This window comes from Paramisgurnus dabryanus, chromosome 4 (genome assembly GCF_030506205.2).
Source record: "Paramisgurnus dabryanus chromosome 4, PD_genome_1.1, whole genome shotgun sequence".
NCBI classification, from domain to species: domain Eukaryota; kingdom Metazoa; phylum Chordata; class Actinopteri; order Cypriniformes; family Cobitidae; genus Paramisgurnus; species Paramisgurnus dabryanus.
The window spans coordinates 41706216-41726057 of NC_133340.1; the positions used below are offsets into that span (position 1 = coordinate 41706216).

General features: G+C 40.5%; 1 long non-coding RNA gene across 1 annotated transcript; it reads left to right on the top strand.

The window, feature by feature from the left end:
* The first annotated feature begins 16751 nt into the window (after positions 1-16751).
* On the top strand, positions 16752-17243 carry LOC135736153 (uncharacterized). Its single transcript, XR_010527808.1, has 3 exons — positions 16752-16833; positions 16963-17043; positions 17167-17243. It is a non-coding gene; the product is annotated as an uncharacterized lncRNA (long non-coding RNA).
* Positions 17244-19842: the final 2599 nt, after the last annotated feature.

The window sequence follows — 19842 nt, forward strand, 5'->3', positions numbered from 1 at the left end:
GCTTGCAGAGAATGGTTCACCAAAACTAAGTTACTGGGTTGATCTTTTTCACATTTTCTAAGTTTATTTAAGCAATGGGGACCCAATTATAGCACTTAAACATGAAAAAAGTCAGATTTAATCCATGAAGATCAGCTGTATTTGGTTCTGTGCCATACTGTCTTAAGAAAAAGCAACGCAAACGTCCTAAGCATGTACATAGTTGTTTGTTGAAAGTTGTACATTTTCCTTTTTAATCAGTTATTATACATTCATCTTTATTACAGAATCAGATCAGCAGACAGACGCAGCATATTTGGTATTAATGACAAACGTGCTCATTCTGAAATCTAAATAAATAATCATGCTTTGTACTGTATGTGCATGCAAGAATTTGCTGGTTTTGTAATTATTTTATCTAAATTTACAAGTTACCTAAACCTATTCAGAGAAATAACCGAAATAACGCTGACCGTGTAGCTGAATGTCAAAAAAACTTTATTTATACTCAAGTCATTAACATTATGCAGCAGACACCATGGCAGACACACTCACTTTAACCTTTTTTATAAATCCATTATCCTGCTCGATTGAAACATAAACATTGCAAATAACACCAGAATTAACAATACATTTACGTAAACATATCCTAAAAATTAATCTTGTGTGACTGATACGCTGTAAAGCGGGTAAATTTAAAACATGATTTTGAATGGAAGTCAATGACGCCCTCTGTCGGTTGGATATACCAGGGCTGCGTTCAGCCCCGACAAAACGTTGCACAACGTTTATTAAACTGAAACGGTGATGCATTGAACACCCTGTTGTGATGACGCAAGAGTTGCAACTACGGTAGCTGAGAGGCCATTCTTTGTGTTCTTTTTTAAATGTTTCTAAAGCCTGATGAAATCGTTATAAATGTAAAATACCCTCGATGTTACAGTCACTGACCTTGCCGTCCAGAATGAAAGACAACATTCCAACTTGAACCCACTGAGGGAGCTGTCTCTTTACTACCGCGTGGTTCTATACATCTTGCCGCTGATTGGGCCGACATTTCTGATACACCCACCAAACAAGAGAAAACGCTTCTAAAACCTGTTGCATTCCGTTGCACACCGTTTCCAGGAAACATGTCGTTCAACCCGGAAACCGTAGCAAAACGTTGCGCACCGGTGTGAGATTGAACATGCCCCAAGATGGACGCTCGAACTCTACGCTGGTTTTCCCTCACGCGTTCTATGCGGAATCCAGTCATTTATATAGATCAGTGGTCTCGACTCAGACTTGCTTCCTCAACGAGAAGGTCTTGACTCGGACTCGACTGTATTTGAAAACCAACGGACTCGGTCTCGACATCTCGACCCTTCAAAGACTCGATCTTGACTCGAACTCGGCATAGGCGGTCTTGTCCCCATCACTAGAACAATAAAATCGAAAGATTAATCTCGAATTACTGTACAGTTTACAACACTTGATCAACTGTCAAAAATACCACAGTACATTTGACAAAATCCAACACAGTACATTATTAAATAATATAATAATATTATAAGAAGATAAAATGTTAAAATATATAAAAATATATAATACACAAAACAATTAATAAAAACAGTTTTATCAAAACTAACGTTACATACGTAAATAAAAAGCATGTTAACAGATTGGGGAACAACATTGTGACTGCGTTGACTTTGCTTTCCGATACACTATTTAAAACGTTTAAACTTAATCCACACTCTGTACTTACACTGTGAGTGTTGTCCATTATAAGTGCGGTTTATGCACTTCAGTAGGGCGCCTCACTAAAATCCTGCCGAACTGCGAATATGATGATTCTCTTAAAAAAACATTAAATTTCACCTTATTTTCCTCAAAATTTAAACTAATCAATTGAAGACAAAGACCTCAAGATTAAATCTATAATTTTATTTCGGCTTTGATATGTTTATATTTTTAAGACAACGACATGCATTTAATTGGCCCGCTCTCCTCGTCCTGCGGGCACGTGACACAGACGCGTTTCCATGGAATCTACAGTGTATGACGTCATATAAAACTCATCAACAAAAAATGCTCCGAAAAAATATTTTTGAATTTGTTGAAAATATTTTTGAATGTTTTGAATATTTTTAATATTGCATTTTAAGTCATCCGAATGACCAATTTATAACGAATATTGACATCTGCGTATAATCCGGTTTTGACAATTTACTGTATAGTGTACGCTGTGAGACTTGAGCGCGGTAGTTGAGAGCGCGGATGCAGCAATGTTCTCAGGTCCCATATTAAAATCCTTTATAGACGCTATGTTAAGTGTTTTAGCTATTACTGTGACTTTACAAATGTCTGGCAAAAGTGAGTGAACAGCACCTAAACTGACAGTAATAACAAACAGGCACGGCACACTATTAGTGGGCAGTAGGTTATTGCTGACAGGACATTGGGCATTTTTTCAAACGGCATTTATGCGCGAAGGGGACGCCATTTGTAGGGTTAAGTTAACATAAAGCGTCTTAACCGTCTTTTAGTGTTAAAGTATTTTACAATGGTCAAAACGGCAACGGAGAAGCGGTTGCTATAGTTACAAAATCTCACAGCGTAAACAAATCAACGGACCCAGCTCATCAGACGGTGAAGTTTGTGTAATTTATATTAAAGACGTCGCCAATAACTGTAAAGTACCGCAGGTAACGACAACTAGCCTGTTTCACACTCTGTACGGAAATTGTGTAGAGCAACACATATGCAGTACAGACCCGTCAAGTGCCATTGTGTTTTCCATATTTAACGTTACGCATACATTTGCAAGATTCTCGTCTTCTGTGTGATTAACAGTCAACAATGAGTAAGTAATTGTCACTGTCTGCATAAATGCACCTCCCCATGCAACATAAACACTGCAGCATATTTAACACATGTTCTTTATATAATTTTGACCAGATTAAGTATTTTTGCAACTCCTAGTGAGTGTTTTGCTTTTATTGCTTTATCTAGGAGTTAAACAAATAAAATGATAAAACATATAATGATAAACAATATCTATATGCATTTCCATTTAGGGTGAAATTACAGCATTTGTGTGAATCTGTGTTCAGTTTGACCAATGAAGGTGTGGTACTAGTTAAAGGCGGGGTGCATGATTTTTGAAAAACACTTTGGAAAAGGGAGTCCAGCCAACTACCAAAACTGACTTGTAGCCAATCAGCAGTAAGAGGCGTGTTTACTAATTGACATTGTTGCCTATGTACTTGTAGGTGTATCATTACAGTGCCCCTTCAGAGCGAAGAGGATTTGCCCCTTCAGAGCGAAGAGGATGTGCCCCTTCAGAGCGAAGAGGATGTGCCCCTTTAGAGTGAAGAGGATTTGCCCCTTCAGAGCGAAGAGGATGTGCCCCTTCAGAGCGAAGAGGATTTGCCCCTTCAGAGCGAAGAGGATGTGCCCCTTTAAACTGTCTAAGTACATAAGTAAAATGTAAGTACTCTGAAAAAAGAGAGTATAAAAATCGAGTGTCTGTGGTCTCACAGCTCATTTTTCCATTCACTCCACCCCCTCCCTTCTGGGTTTCTTCTAAAGCCACGCCCCCAAAACACATGAATGCGCGACGCTGACCGGCTCTGCTGGGAGAAGCATTTACCCGAGACGAGCGGAGAGGAAGGAGCGCGTTGCATGTAGTAACATCATGTCACAATCACATGTAATAATACACCTAATAATACACCTAACCTTATCACTATGAATATAAACAAATACGATAGCTTTAAGTACTCACTATTAAGCTAGCAAGTTTAAAATATATTTTGTTTGATTCGGTAACAAACGAGCTTGTTATATTTATAAGACAAACCTAAAAACAGATTGCATTGATACAAGTTTTTTTATTACCATCAGTTACACTGTGATGAAGGTGAATTTCATGGTAGATTTATAACATATACAGTGTTTTGCATGGAAGAGTTTCTGTGATGAAAGCATTGTTGACTCTGATGAGTACTACACTCCGGAGACAATACCACTACCGCATCGTTGACTCGGGGGGGAAAGCCACGCGAAATTTACCCTTGTTTGATTTCCTCGTTTATTCCTTTTTTTGCCTTGTTCGCCTTCGCTGACTGCATATGCAGGTACTGTGAGTTCTGAATGCTCTTTCTCTGCCGTACTTTTACTCTTCCTAGAGTGCCTCGTGCACGTTCAAATCAATCGGGTGTGCGCATGTGTGGGCAGATCCCGTAGCAACAGGGGTGGTGCCATGGTCGCGAGAGAGAGTGATAGTCGCGCAAGCCAGTCATTTGTTTCGTCCCGAATGGAAATAATTAGCTGTGTTTAAAACAGGCATGAAAGGTCTACAGACACTCGACTTTTATACTCTCTTTTTCAGAGTACTTACATTTTAATTATGTATTGGTATATAAAGACAGTTTAAACAAATTTGTAAAAAAGTTTTTTAGATAAATTCCTGCCTATCCTGCCTTGAAGCAACTAGTCAGGCAATTAAACAAACAGAAACCGGAAGTAAAGTTCCGACCAGACGCGTAATCGCATTGTTTTCTGTTAAACTATTTAACACATTATGTGCAATTTGAGTTCATATAAATTAAAGGGACAACACAAGATGTGTTTAAACAACACAAAGTGTGTTGTTCCAAAAATAACACAGAGATGTGTTAAATTAAAGGTAGGGTAACAGATTTGATCCTGAAACATTTTTAGTTATGCTGGTTAAAAGTCTCCTCACATTCTGATAGCAATCACTGTGTTAAGTTGTTTAAATGTATTTGTAAGAATTTATGTCATCTGTGAAAGGCGTAGGACCAAAAAATGTTCAACAAATCATAGATTTCGGTCCGAACGGACGTTTCCTTTTATGTCCCTCATACGTAAGCGTAATTTGAATTCCCACCGCGCAGCGAGTCCACGCAGAAACCATACGTCATCGGCGCGTTCACGTGCGCTCTGGCTGTAAACAGCGAGAACAGCAAACTTTTCTGCTGAATTGACAACCTACACAGGAGCAACAAAACTAAATGCATCTTTTATAACAACAACAGCAAAAACTGCCTGGATCAGCAAGAGCAAAAACCCAAATTAACATCGGTAACTTTACTGCTTTACCGCGAGATGCAAACAGCTACAGGAGGCAAAGGGTCTGAAAGGGTCGTTGCACTGTTTATTTTGGTAAAGTAGGTACGCGATATGTTTGTATTGAGATGGATTCAGATGTTCTACTTTGATGAAACGTTGTGTTGCTTATGAAATTTGTGTTCGTTTTCTGCATTAGCATAACGATATAGTTACTACGTCTACACAATCGAACGTGTGCTTAAACTAATTCTGATGTAAACCAGTTGTTTATGTTGGTTATTTTGGAAGTGTTATTCACTATGTACTGCAAAGTTTTCTCACTGGTGAATGAGACATGAGACGTGACCGTCTGATCTGTGCGTGTTCATGTGTTTGGAAAGAGGCGTGACTTTGGATGGCGATTTGACTTGAGGGTGGGATCGGGATTTCATTGCTAGGCGGCTACCGTTAGCATTTTTCAAAATGTGTTACCCTACCTTTAAGGACAACACACTAGATGTTGTTATTATAATTGTTTGTTTAGTTCAGTAATGTTGTTGTAATTGTGTCAAAAGTATAACAGGTAAATAAAGATTGATTCAGCAAATTGGTTATCGGGCACATAAGCAACCAAATATTTGGTATCGGTACCGTAAAAAAAATCAGTATCGGTCAATCTCTAATACATGTGCTGCATTGTCAAGGTAACATTGGTCAGTCAGTCACTTTGCCTAGGGAGATCCAAATGCATACATGAAACCATGGCCGTTTCTAAATATGCATTCTTGTCTGTACTTGTATTCTTGTGGACTTGTAAAATGGGATCAGTTGGGGTCCAAGTTTTGTTTTAATTCAAAGTTTTCATTTGCATATGGCGCGGGCATGGCAGAAGTGACGTCTTTGGTACCCATGAATAGTACTGATATACGCTAAGGGTCCCGTTCTTCCTGTGTTTTTGAAGCTTTGATTGTGTTTACAGTGCGCAATATAACATGTGTTCATGTTTAACAGGTAAAAAACACATAATTTTTCACACAATCTACTTATCTGTATAGCGCTGTTTTCACTGTCCTAAAAACGAGCTGATGTCTTCCTTGTCCTGCAAGTCCCTCCTTCTGATTGTGTAGCTTGTTTAGTGTGTTGTGATTCGACAGCAGCTTAGCTTAGCCAGAGCCGTTTGAGCTTAGCTGGCGAATTACGTATTTCTGTGGGTGGAGTTTAGAAAAACACTTTTGCTTTGACGTCATTTAACCGGGAAGTAGAGGATTGTAGTCCAAACCGGCCGTTCCCTGTAGGCTTTGAAAGGGGACTTAAAATATATCACCTGGCAGTGAACTTTGAGCTTTATCATTTTGCAGGTATTATTTATTCTCTAACAGCAACACAGTAACTAAAGTTTGAAAAATGGGATCAGGAAAAACGGGACCTTTTAGTTATGTCAATACAAGGTGTTTTGAAATTAAGGCCGCTTAAACACGCATTTTAGTCTGGAACTAGGATAAGCCCTGTCTGGGAAACTGTGCCAAAATGTCACAATGCTGGAAAAATCTTAATGCTCAATAAAAACAGGTGTCAACATCTTTAGGCAAAAAAAAAACTTTTAGTATGTTCTTGGGGTAAAATATGACCCAGACAGTTTTTTGTCAGATGGATACACCAGTATGGGGTGAGGATGTTTAGAGAAGGTGTTTTGTCACAGCACTGGTAAACTTAACATTTCTGAGTCTCTGAAAACCACCTGTTGGTCCTGGATGGTGTAACGCTTAAATGCCTTTTGCATGTTGATGTCCTGTATAGATAGACTGCAGCACAAGCACACAAACACGGGGGAATTGTCAAATAAGTGTCAATTGTCAACCTTTAATAATGCTTTAAAATATAAGTGCACAGCATGCTAGCATATCCTAATATTATCAATATGTCTGAAAAACAAATTTCAGCTGGATTTATTGTCAATCGCGAATGTCTGATCATTATGAAACATACCTAACACAAGGGTCAATTTTGATGACAAAAAAAAACATTTACTTTACCCTTACCTGTGATGGTAATCCGGATCATAGAGGAAGAAGAATTTCTGAAGCACATGTAGGATATAGATGAAGCCGAGAAAGAAAGAACATGGTTAACTTACTGTAACTATGCCATTATACCAGTACTGAACAGTAAACCATTATACAGAGATGTAATACCATGGTCGACATGCTGTTACATATAGTAAGCTTTGAAATAGCAGAAACACATACTAATACATGATATGGTTAGGCAATGGTCTGGTAACACAACAACAGAGATGAACTGCACTTAAAGTGGACATTTCAAAATATTTTTTTAAGATGTCAAATTGTGTATGTATGTCAAGTTTCAGTTCAAAATATCATATAGATAATTTATTATAGCATGTTAAAATTGCCACTTTTCAGCAAAAATTTGCTGTTTTGGGTGTCCTTTTAAATGCCAATGAGCTGATCTCTGGCAGTGCCATGGTTGGATAGTGCATATAAATGGGCTGTATTATCCCCTTCTGACATCCCAAGGGGAGCCAGATTTCAATGACCTATTTTTTCTCATGGTTGCAGAGAATGATTTACCAAAACTAAGTTACTGGGTTGATCTTTTTCGCATTTTCCAAGTTTATACAAGCAATGGGGACCCATTAGCACTTAAACATTAAAAAAGTCAGATTTAATCCATGAAGATCAGCTGTATTTGGTTATGTGCAGCACTTGAGAAAAAGCAACGCAAACGTCCTAAGCATGTACATAGTTATTTATTGAAAGTTGTACATTTTGCTTTTTAATCAGTTATTATACATCAGCAGACAGACACAGCATATTTAGTATTAAATGCTGCGCCGAAACATTACATCTACCACCGGTGCGCGCAGCATCTGGCCGATTTTTGATGATTTTGAAACCATCGGCATATCGGCAATAGCACGAGAAAGGCCGATACCGATTGTTTATTAATTAACTGCATAAAGAAATCCATTATATGTAAAAAATGAGTTAATGTTGTTAATAAAATAAATGCTGAATAGCAAAAACCACCCTTGAAGGTTGTCATGCTGTCTTATTATATTTTTTTAGCTTAATTTGTGCCTCTCTTATTATGTTGGTCAGTTGAATGTTAATTAGATCCAATCCATGTTCAGTAAAAATAATTTGATGCAGAAATAAACTAGCTAATAGACCAACTGTATAGTATTGTATAAAAGTGTTTAATATCGGTATCGGCATCAGTAGCGGCAAGAAGTTGTCTGTTTAAATCGGTATCGTTATCGGCCTAAAAAAATCCTATCGGTGCATCCCTACAAATAACACCAGAATTAACAATTATTTTACGTACACATGTCCTACAAATTAATCTTGAGTGACTGATACGCTGTAAAGCGGGTAAATTTAGAACATGATTTTGAATGGAAGTCAATGACGCCCTCTGCCGGTTGGATTTACCAAGATGGACGCTCGAACTCTGCGCTGGCTTCACCTCACGCTGTTACGTTAAGCGTTCTATGCGCAATCCAGTCATTTATATAGATCAGTGGTCTCGACTCAGACTTGCTTCCTCAAAGACTCGGTCTTGACTCGGACTCGGCATAGGCGGTCTCGTCCCATCACTAGAAAAAAAATCGAAAGATTAATCTCGAATTACTGTACAGTCTACAACACTTGATCAACTGTCAAAAATACCACAATACATTTGACAAAATACCACACAGTACATTATTAGATAATCTAATAATATTATAAAAAGATAAAATGTTATAATATAAATAAAAATGCAAAAAGGCACATCAATTGCAAAAAGGCACATCATTAAGCGGGTAGTAGGTTATTGCTGACAGGACATTGGGCATTTTCAAAACGGCATTTATGCGCAAAGGGGCTGCCATTTGTAGGGTTAAGTTAACCTAAAGCGTCTTAATCGTCTTTTAGTGTTTGAGGATTTTACAATGGTCAAAACGGCAACAGAGAAACGGTTGCTATAGTTACAAAATCTCACAGCGTAAACAAATCAACGGACCCAGCTCAACAGACGGTGAATTTTGTGTCATTTATATTAAAGACGTCCCCAATAACTGTAAAGTACCGCAGGTAGCGATAGCTAGCCTGTTTCACACTCCGTATGCGAATTGTGTAGAGCAACACATATGCAGTACAGACCCGTCAAGTGCAATTGTGTTTTCCATATTTAACGTTACACATACATTTGCACGATTCTCGTCTTCTGTGTGATTAACAGTCAACAATTGAAATTTATTTATTTATTTAATATGGACATAACAACAGCATTGGCTGCACCAGATACTTTGTTTTTAGTGTTATAGCAAAACTGCTAATTTACAACACCTGTCCATGGAAGCCTACATATTTCATAAAACACAACAATGCAATATACAAAACATAGTGCAAAACAGTACAAAATTTAAAAATGTACAATAACAATACACATCATCAATATTCATTTCATATAGTGCTTTCATGTGTGCAGATTTGACTTGACTTCAGCCATTGTTTCAGACCTCTGTTAAAGGTAATCATGTCTGTCTGCAGTTTTAAGTCAGTGGGCGGAGAGTTCCATAGTCTCGATCCATTAAAGGACAAACTGGACTGACCAAAGGATTTAGTAAATCTTGGAAGAACACAGTCCCCACTGACTGAGGCTCGGGTGGAGGGTCTGAATGAGCCCTGACGTCTAATAATGAGAGCTGAAAACAGCGGCGACACATGATTATTCAAACATTTAAAAAACAATTTCTGAGTACTAAAATGTATAAAAATTTTAAAAGAAAAAAAATTATGTCTACTAATGATGTCACAATGATGCGATCTTATAGGTTTTCCGGCATATACCTTGACTGCCTGATTGTACATTGAAACAGCCGGCTTGAGTATGGACACAGAGGTTTGTGACCAGGATGTGACACAGTAAGACAGATGTGATAGAATCACTGAATGTATGTATAACATGGCGGCCTGATAAGACAGATTCCTCCTAATAAAGCGAAAACAATTCAAATTGGATTTGACCTTTTTACAAACATATTTGACTTGACTTCGAAATTTAAGGTTATTGTCTAGAATAATTCCAAGATATTTGGTCTCTTTTACTTCTTGAATAATTTCATTATTTATGCTTACTTCAAAGGTTCGGTCAGAAGGTCTTGTTTTAATTGAAAAACAGACAGCAATGGTTTTCTTCACATTTAAGGTTAAATGAGATGACTCTAACCATTTAGAGATGTTTACTAGGGGAAGTGTCAACTGCTGTGCTGCCAGTGATGGTGTTTTGGCAGATAGATGGATGACTGTATTATCTGCGTACAGCTGGCAGTTGGCACCCTTACAACTATCAGAATAAGTAAGTAATTGTCACTGTCTGCATAAGTGCACCTCCCCATGCAATATAAACACTGCAGCATATTTAACACATGTTCTTGATATAATTTTGACCAGATTAAGTATTTTTGCAACTCCTAGTGAGTGTTTTGCTTTTATTGCTGTATCTAGGAATTAAAACAAATAGAATGATAAAAAATAGAATGATAAACGTTATCTATATGCATTTAGGGTGAATTACAGCATTTGTGTCAATATGTGTTCAGTTTGAACTAGTTAAAGACGGGGTGCATGATTTTTTTGTATCATTACTGCGAAGAGGATTTGCCCCTTCAGAGCGAAGAGGATTTGCCCCTTCAGAGCGAAGAGGATGTGTCCCTTCAGAGTGAAGAGGATGTGCCCCTTCAGAGCGAAGAGATTTGCCTCTAAGAGCCAAGGGTATAATTCCCTTCAGACCAGGGTATAATCCCCTTCAGAGCGAAGAGGATTTGCCCCTTCAGAGCGAAGAGGATGTGCCCATTCAGAGCGAAGAGGATGTGCCCCTTCAGAGCGAAGAGGATGTGCCCCTTCATAGCGAAGAGGATGTGCCCCTTCAGAGCGAAGAGGATGTGCCCCTTCAGAGCGAAGAGAATGTGCCCCTTCAGAGCGAAGAGGATGTGCCCCTTCAGAGCGAAGAGGATTTGCCCCTTCAGAGCGAAGAGGATTTGCCCCTTCAGAGCGAAGAGGATGTGCCCCTTCAGAGCGAAGAGGATGTGCCCCTTCAGAGCGAAGAGGATGTGCCCCTTCAGAGCGAAGAGGATGTGCCCCTTCAGAGCGAAGAGGATTTGCCCCTACGATCCAAGGGTATAATCCCCTTCAGACCAGGGTATAATCCCCTTCAGAGCGAAGAGGATTTTCCCCTTCATAGCGAAGAGGATGTGCCCCTTCAGAGCGAAGAGGATGTGCCCCTTCAGAGCGAAGAGGATGTGCCCCTTCAGAGCGAAGAGGATGTGCCCCTTCAGAGCGAAGAGGATGTGCCCCTTCAGAGCGAAGAGGATGTGCCCCTTCAGAGCGAAGAGGATGTGCCCCTTCAGAGCGAAGAGGATGTGCCCCTTCAGAGCGAAGAGGATGTGCCCCTTCAGAGCGAAGAGGATGGGCCCCTTCAGAGCGAAGAGGATGGGCCCCTTCAGAGCGAAGAGGATGTGCCCCTTCAGAGCGAAGAGGATGTGCCCCTTCATAGCGAAGAGGATGTGCCCCTTCATAGCGAAGAGGATGTGCCCCTTCAGAGCGAAGAGGATTTGCCCCTTCAGAGCGAAGAGGATTTGCCCCTTCAGAGCGAAGAGGATTTGCCCCTTCAGAGCGAAGAGGATGTGCCCCTTCAGAGCGAAGAGGATGTGCCCCTTCAGAGCGAAGAGGATGTGCCCCTTCAGAGCGAAGAGGATTTGCCCCTTCAGAGCGAAGAGGATGTGCCCCTTCAGAGCGAAGAGGATGTGCCCCTTCAGAGCGAAGAGGATGTGCCCCTTCAGAGCGAAGAGGATGTGCCCCTTCAGAGCGAAGAGGATTTGCCCCTTCTGAGCGAAGAGGATGTGCCCCTTCAGAGCGAAGAGGATTTGCCCCTTCAGAGCGAAGAGGATGTGCCCCTTCAGAGCGAAGAGGATGTGCCCCTTCAGAGCGAAGAGGATTTGCCCCACGATCCAAGGGTATAATCCCCTTCAGACCAGGGTATAATCCCCTTCAGAGCGAAGAGGATTTGCCCATTCAGAGCGAAGAGGATGTGCCCCTTCAGAGCGAAGAGGATGTGCCCCTTCAGAGCGAAGAGGATGTGCCCCAACAGAGCGAAGAGGATGTGCCCCTTCAGAGCGAAGAGGATGTGCCTCTTCAGAGCGAAGAGGATGTGCCCCTTCAGAGCAAAGAGGATGTGCCCCTTCAGAGCGAAGAGGATGTGCCCCTTCAGAGCGAAGAGGATTTGCCCCTACGATCCAAGGGTATAATCCCCTTCAGACCAGGGTATAATCCCCTTCAGAGCGAAGAGGATGTGCCCCTTCAGAGCGAAGAGGATGTGCCCCTTCATAGCGAAGAGGATGTGCCCCTTCAGAGCGAAGAGGATTTGCCCCTTCAGAGCGAAGAGGATTTGCCCCTTTAGAGCGAAGAGGATTTGCCCCTTCAGAGCGAAGAGGATGTGCCCCTTCAGAGCGAAGAGGATGTGCCCCTTCAGAGCGAAGAGGATGTGCCCCTTCAGAGCGAAGAGGATGTGCCCCTTCAGAGCGAAGAGGATTTGCCCCTTCAGAGCGAAGAGGATTTGCCCCTTCAGAGCGAAGAGGATGTGCCCCTTCAGAGCGAAGAGGATGTGCCCCTTCAGAGCGAAGAGGATTTGCCCCACGATCCAAGGGTATAATCCCCTTCAGACCAGGGTATAATCCCCTTCAGAGCGAAGAGGATTTGCCCATTCAGAGCGAAGAGGATGTGCCCCTTCAGAGCGAAGAGGATGGGCCCCTTCAGAGCGAAGAGGATGTGCCCCTTCAGAGCGAAGAGGATGTGCCCCTTCAGAGCGAAGAGGATGTGCCCCTTCAGAGCGAAGAGGATTTGCCCCTTCAGAGCGAAGAGGATGTGCCCCTTCAGAGCGAAGAGGATGTGCCCCTTCAGAGCGAAGAGGATGTGCCCCTTCAGAGCGAAGAGGATGTGCCCCTTCAGAGCGAAGAGGATGTGCCCCTTCAGAGCGAAGAGGATTTGCCCCTTCAGAGCGAAGAGGATGTGCCCCTTCAGAGCGAAGAGGATGTGCCCCTTCAGAGCGAAGAGGATGTGCCCCTTCAGAGCGAAGAGGATTTGCCCCTTCAGAGCGAAGAGGATGTGCCCCTTCAGAGCGAAGAGGATGTGCCCCTTCAGAGCGAAGAGGATGTGCCCCTTCAGAGCGAAGAGGATTTGCCCCTTCAGAGCGAAGAGGATGTGCCCCTTCAGAGCGAAGAGGATGTGCCCCTTCAGAGCGAAGAGGATGTGCCCCTTCAGAGCGAAGAGGATTTGCCCCACGATCCAAGGGTATAATCCCCTTCAGACCAGGGTATAATCCCCTTCAGAGCGAAGAGGATTTGCCCATTCAGAGCGAAGAGGATGTGCCCCTTCAGAGCGAAGAGGATGTGCCCCTTCAGAGCGAAGAGGATGTGCCCCTTCAGAGCGAAGAGGATGTGCCCCTTCAGAGCGAAGAGGATTTGCCCCTTCAGAGCGAAGAGGATTTGCCCCTTCAGAGCGAAGAGGATGTGCCCCTTCAGAGCGAAGAGGATTTGCCCCTTCAGAGCGAAGAGGATGTGCCCCTTCAGAGCGAAGAGGATTTGCCCCTTCAGAGCGAAGAGGATGTGCCCCTTCAGAGCGAAGAGGATGTGCCCCTTCAGAGCGAAGAGGATGTGCCCCTTCAGAGCGAAGAGGATTTGCCCCTTCTGAGCGAAGAGGATTTGCCCCTTCTGAGCGAAGAGGATTTGCCCCTTCTGAGCGAAGAGGATGTGCCCCTTCAGAGCAGAGAGGATTTGCCCCTTCAGAGCGAAGAGGATGTGCCCCTTCAAAGCGAAGAGGATTTGCCCCACCATCCAAGGGTATAATCCCCTTCAGACCAGGGTATAATCCCCTTCAGAGCGAAGAGGATTTGCCCATTCAGAGCGAAGAGGATGTGCCCCTTCAGAGCGAAGAGGATTTGCCCCTTCTGAGCGAAGAGGATTTGCCCCTTCTGAGCGAAGAGGATTTGCCCCTTCTGAGCGAAGAGGATGTGCCCCTTCAGAGCAGAGAGGATTTGCCCCTTCAGAGCGAAGAGGATGTGCCCCTTCAAAGCGAAGAGGATTTGCCCCACCATCCAAGGGTATAATCCCCTTCAGACCAGGGTATAATCCCCTTCAGAGCGAAGAGGATTTGCCCATTCAGAGCGAAGAGGATGTGCCCCTTCAGAGCGAAGAGGATGTGCCCCTTCAGAGCGAAGAGGATGTGCCCCTTCAGAGCGAAGAGGATGTTCCCCTTCAGAGCGAAGAAGATGTGCCCCTTCAGAGCGAAGAGGATGTGCCCCTTCAGAGCGAAGAGGATGTGCCCCTTCAGAGCGAAGAGGATGTGCCCCTTCAGAGCGAAGAGGATGTGCCCCTTCAGAGCGAAGAGGATGTGCCCCTTCAGAGCGAAGAGGATTTGCCCCTTCAGAGCGAAGAGGATGTGCCCCTTCAGAGCGAAGAGGATTTGCCCCTTCAGAGCGAAGAGGATTTGCCCCTTCAGAGCGAAGAGGATGTGCCCCTTCAGAGCGAAGAGGATGTGCCCCTTCAGAGCGAAGAGGATGTGCCCCTTCAGAGCGAAGAGGATGTGTCCCTTCAGAGCGAAGAGGATGTGCCCCTTCAGAGCGAAGAGGATGTGCCCCTTCAGAGCGAAGAGGATGTGCCCCTTCAGTTGAAATGGCATCAGTTGTTCTGTTTCAATTCAAAGTTCGCATTTAGCCAAGTTCACATAACATCCCCAGATATTTCTTGCTCCGCCCCTTTTATCGAGAATGCATCAGGAAGTGACTTGTGTGGACTTTTGACATCCAAATTTCCCAGAATGCAATTCGCATCAATGGCAATGGAGCTAAAAAATTATTAATTAAAAACCATAATGTTATCCTTAAACCACTACTCTATTGTAAAAATATCTAATTTATGAGTAGGTGACAGCTGGGTCAGTTTACTGTGTCCACACAACCATACTTATTATAATAAACGCGATAATCTTATGAAGGAGATATGGTGTGGGGTCAGAGCCTTTACCCTGATATTAGACTGATAAGCCCTGTCCGGGACACTGCTTCATAGGGCATGTCCAAATAGTTAGAATAGTTTAACGACAGGGAAAATGGTCTATACCTGGCGCACAATCTTAAAGTAAAATAAGATGATAAAATATGATGCATGATCACTGTAAAGGTTTTTATAAGAATTATTTAAAAATATGCAAAATAGCAAAAATACTTAATATTTGTAACAAACAGGAACTAAAGAATTTACAAACGGAGAGCCATTTCAGCACTCGGACAGCGCCGTGAGTGTTTTGAAAAATGTTTAAAAATGGTTCTTATCTCTAGCCTAGAAATCTAGACGCACCCTAGCGGCCGCAAAATATATTTGCTGCCAGGGTTTAGTCTAGGCACTCACAATACACTTAACAGCTCCAAAAACCAAAATTTGGTCAGGCTAATCACATCGTGTGTAGCGTCTGTGGGGCGGGCTTAACATGATGACGACAGAGCTGCGACGGTTCCTACTTGAAAACTTCGTTCTTCGTTGCTCTGATTGGTCATAGCGCTATCCTATTGCGTGCAGAGGCATTTTGAGGGACAACCTTATATCCCGCCCCTTGCATTGAGCCGTTTGTGTGAAGAGTTGCCAGACCTTACATCTTGATGTAGGTCTGGCTAACCAGGCTATCTTATCTCACCACATCCAAAGCTTCAAAGTCATCACATACAATAAATCTGTGGGGTAGCATTTAAAAACATTTCAAGATAAATGCAATATTTGCACTTTTTAAAAGCTAAAAAATATGCTTAACAAGGCTACAAGTGAAGCAGCTCTTCATGCCTTCTAAAATCTGTCTAATCTGTCCTCATTTATGTCCAAGAGACTCAATAATAATCTTTTACATTTTAATGCTTAAATTTTTCATATTTAAAAATGTTTGTGTGCTGCTGCACGTTGTGCATATATATTTGTATGGTAACATTACATGAAAAATAGAAATGTTGCTAAACAATGAACATTTTTGCCATACAGTTTCATTGACAGGATTTTAATTCAGTGGCAGAGGACCTTGGGTGGTTGAGGGACTATAATACCTAAACATTTTTTATCAGGTAATGACATGTTTGTCTATTTTATTTTGTGCACTGCATAATTTCCATAAATATTTTTATATTTTCCTATATTAACATTTTTATGGAAAAATAGAAATGTTGATAAACAATGAACATTTTTGCCATACAGATTGATTGCCAGGATTTCAATAGGTGGCAGAGGACCTTGGGAAGTGGAGGGACTCGAATACCTAAACATTTTTTTTCAGGAAATGACTGGTTTGTCTATTTTACATTGTGTCCTTCATATTTACTATAAATATTTTTTATATTTTCTTATTGTAACATTACATGAAAAAATAGAAATGTTGCTAACCAATGAACATTTTTGCCTTACAGATTTATTGCCAGGATTTTAATTCAGTGGCAGAGGACCTTGGGAGCTGGATGGACTATAATATCTAAACATTTTTTTTCAGGTAATGACTGGTTTGTCTATTTTATTTTGTGCACTGCATAATTACTATAAATATTTTAATTTTTTCCTATCTTAACATTACATTCAAAAATAGAAATATTGCTAAACAATGAACATTTTTGCCATACAGATTCATTGCCAGGATTTTAATTCAGTGGCAGAGGACCTTGGGATGTGAAGGGACTTTAATACCTGAACATTTTTTTCAGGTAATGACTGGTTTGTCTATTTTGCTTTGTGCCCTGCATAATTTTTATTAATATTTTTTTTCTTTTTGTATGGTAACATTACATGAAAAATAGAAATGTTGCTAAACAATGAACATTTTTGCCATACAGTTTCAATGACAGGATTTTAATTCAGTGGCAGAGGACCTTGGGAGGTGAAGGGACTTTAATACCTAAACATTTTATTTTCAGGTAATTACTCTTTTGTCTAATTTACATTGTACCTTGCTAGTTATTATATTTTTTTATTTTTGTATTGTAACATTACATGAAAAATAGAAAAGTTGCTAAACAATGAACATTTTTGCCTTACAGATTCATTGACAGGATTTTAATTCAGTGGCAGAGGACCTTGGGAGTTGGAGGGACTATAATACCTAAACATTTTTTTTTAGGTAATGACTGGTTTGTCTATTTTATTTTGTGCACTGCATAATTTCCATAAATATTTTTATATTTTCCTATCTTAACATTTTTATGGAAAAATAGAAATGTTGCTAAACAATGAACATTTTATGCCATACAGATTCATTGCCAGGATTTCAATAGGTGGCAGAGGACCTTAGGAAGTGGAGGGACTTTAATACCTTACATTTTTGTTCAGGTAATGACTGGTTGTCTATTTTACTTTGTGTCTTTCATATTTACTATAAATATTTTTTATATTTTCTTATTGTAACATTACATGAAAAAATAGAAATGTTGCTAACCAATGAAAATTTTTGCCATAAAGATTCATTGCCAGGATTTCAATTCAGTGGCAGAGGACCTTTGGACGGAGGGACTTTAATACCTGAACACTTTTTTCAGGTAATGACTGGTTTTTCTATTTTACTTTGTGCCCTGCATAATTTTTATAAATATTTTTTCTTTTGTATGGTAACATTACATGAAAAATAGAAATGTTGCTAAACAATGAACATTTTTGCCATACAGTTTAATTGACAGGATTTTAATTCAGTGGCAGAGGACCTTGGGAGGTGGAGGGACTTAAACACGTAAACATTTTTTTCAGGTAATGACTGGTTTGTCTATTTTATTTTGTGCACTGCATAATTACCATAAATATTTTATATTTTCCTATCTTAACATTTTTTGGAAAAATAGAAATGTTGCTAAACAATTAACATTTTTGCCATACAGATTCATTGCCAGGATTTCAATTCAGTGGCAGAGGATCTTGGGAGTTGGAGGGACTATAATACCTAAACATTTTTTTTCAGGTAATGACTGGTTTGTCTGTTTTGCTTTGTGCCCTGCATAATTAATTTAAATATTTTTTTATTTTTGTATTGAAACATTTCATGAAAAATGGAAATGTTGCTAAACAATGAACATTTTTCCTTACAGATTCATTGCCAGGATTTCAATTCAGTGGCAGAGGGTCTTGGGAGGTGGAGGGACTCGAATACCTAAAAAAAATTTCAGGTAATGACTGGTTTGTCTATTTTACTTTGTGTCCTTCATATTTACTATAAATATTTTTTATATTTTCTTATTGTAACATTACATGGAAAAATAGAAATGTTGCTAACCAATGAACATTTTTGCCATACAGATTCATTGCCAGGATTTCAATTCAGTGGCAGAGGACCTTGGGATGTGAAGGGACATTAATACCTGAACACTTTTTTCAGGTAATGACTGGTTTGTCTACTTTACTTTGTGCCCTCCATAATTTTTATAAATATTTTTTTCTTTTTGTATGTTAACATTACATGAAAAATAGAAATGTTGCTAAACAATGAGAATTTTTGCCATACAGTTTCATTGACAGGATTTTAATTCAGTGGCAGAGGACCTTGGGAGGTGGAGGGACTTAAACACGTAAAAAAAATTTTTTCAGGTAATGACTGGTTTGTCTATTTTATTTTGTGCACTGCATAATTTCCATAAATATTTTTATATTTTCTTATCTTAACATTTTTATGGAAAAATAGAAATGTTGCTAAATAATGAACATTTTTGCCATACAGATTCATTGCCAGGATTTCAATTCAGTGGCAGAGGACCTTAGGAAGTGGGGGGACTTTAAGGGGTTGTGTACACCAAAACTTTTATGCCCGCGGCCGGCGCATGTTTTCAATTGTTTCCAATGGAAGCTCGGCGTTTTTCAAATAAGCCAGCAGCTAGCGGGTTTTTTCCGCGCTGAAAACCGGCGCTCGGCGTTTTTTCCGCGCTCGGCGCTGAGCGTCGAGAGTTGAAAGAGATTCAACTTGGGGAGAAAAGCTCCGCTCGTCAATGTCAGTTCTCACACGGCCACCCAATCACAGTGGAGGAGGGGCGGGACATTACCACAGCAACCAACCGGCTCGCAGCTGAAGTATCACAGCTACCAAAGTGCAGAGCGGAAGAAAGCTGGCACTCAGCTGAAAAACAGCTGGCATTCGGCGTCCTCAAGGCGTTTTCAGCCGCGTTTAAAAGTTTTGGTGTACACAACCCCTAATACCTTAACTTTTTTTCAGGTAATAACTGGTTTGTCTATTTTACTTTATGCCCTGCATAATTAATATAATTTATTTTTTATTTTTTGTATTGTAACATTTCATGAAAAATAGAAATTTTGCTAAACAATGAACATTTTTGCAATACAGATTAACTTCCAGGATTTTAATTTAGAGACTGTAAAAGTGAAAAGTTGGATCAACTTAAAAAAATACTTCAAAGGGTAACACCTAATAATGTGTTTAAGTGAAAAAAAAAATTGTGAAAATTTTGAGCTGAGAAAACTTAAATGTTTTAAGTATTACCATTTAAAGTAATTTTTAAGTTGATCCAACTTTTTACAGTGCAGTCATAGCTGCGGTGGGTGTGTTCATAACTTGGATCTGTCTATCAGAAAAGAAAGAGGGAGAACAAGAAAAAAAATAACAACTTACATGTTTCTTTCTAATGTGAGCAGGTGAAAACCAAATTATTTATGTCAGGCAAGAACTGCACAATGTCGATCTGACTCGGTGCTAGCCTGTAAAATAAATACTTGGTGCACAA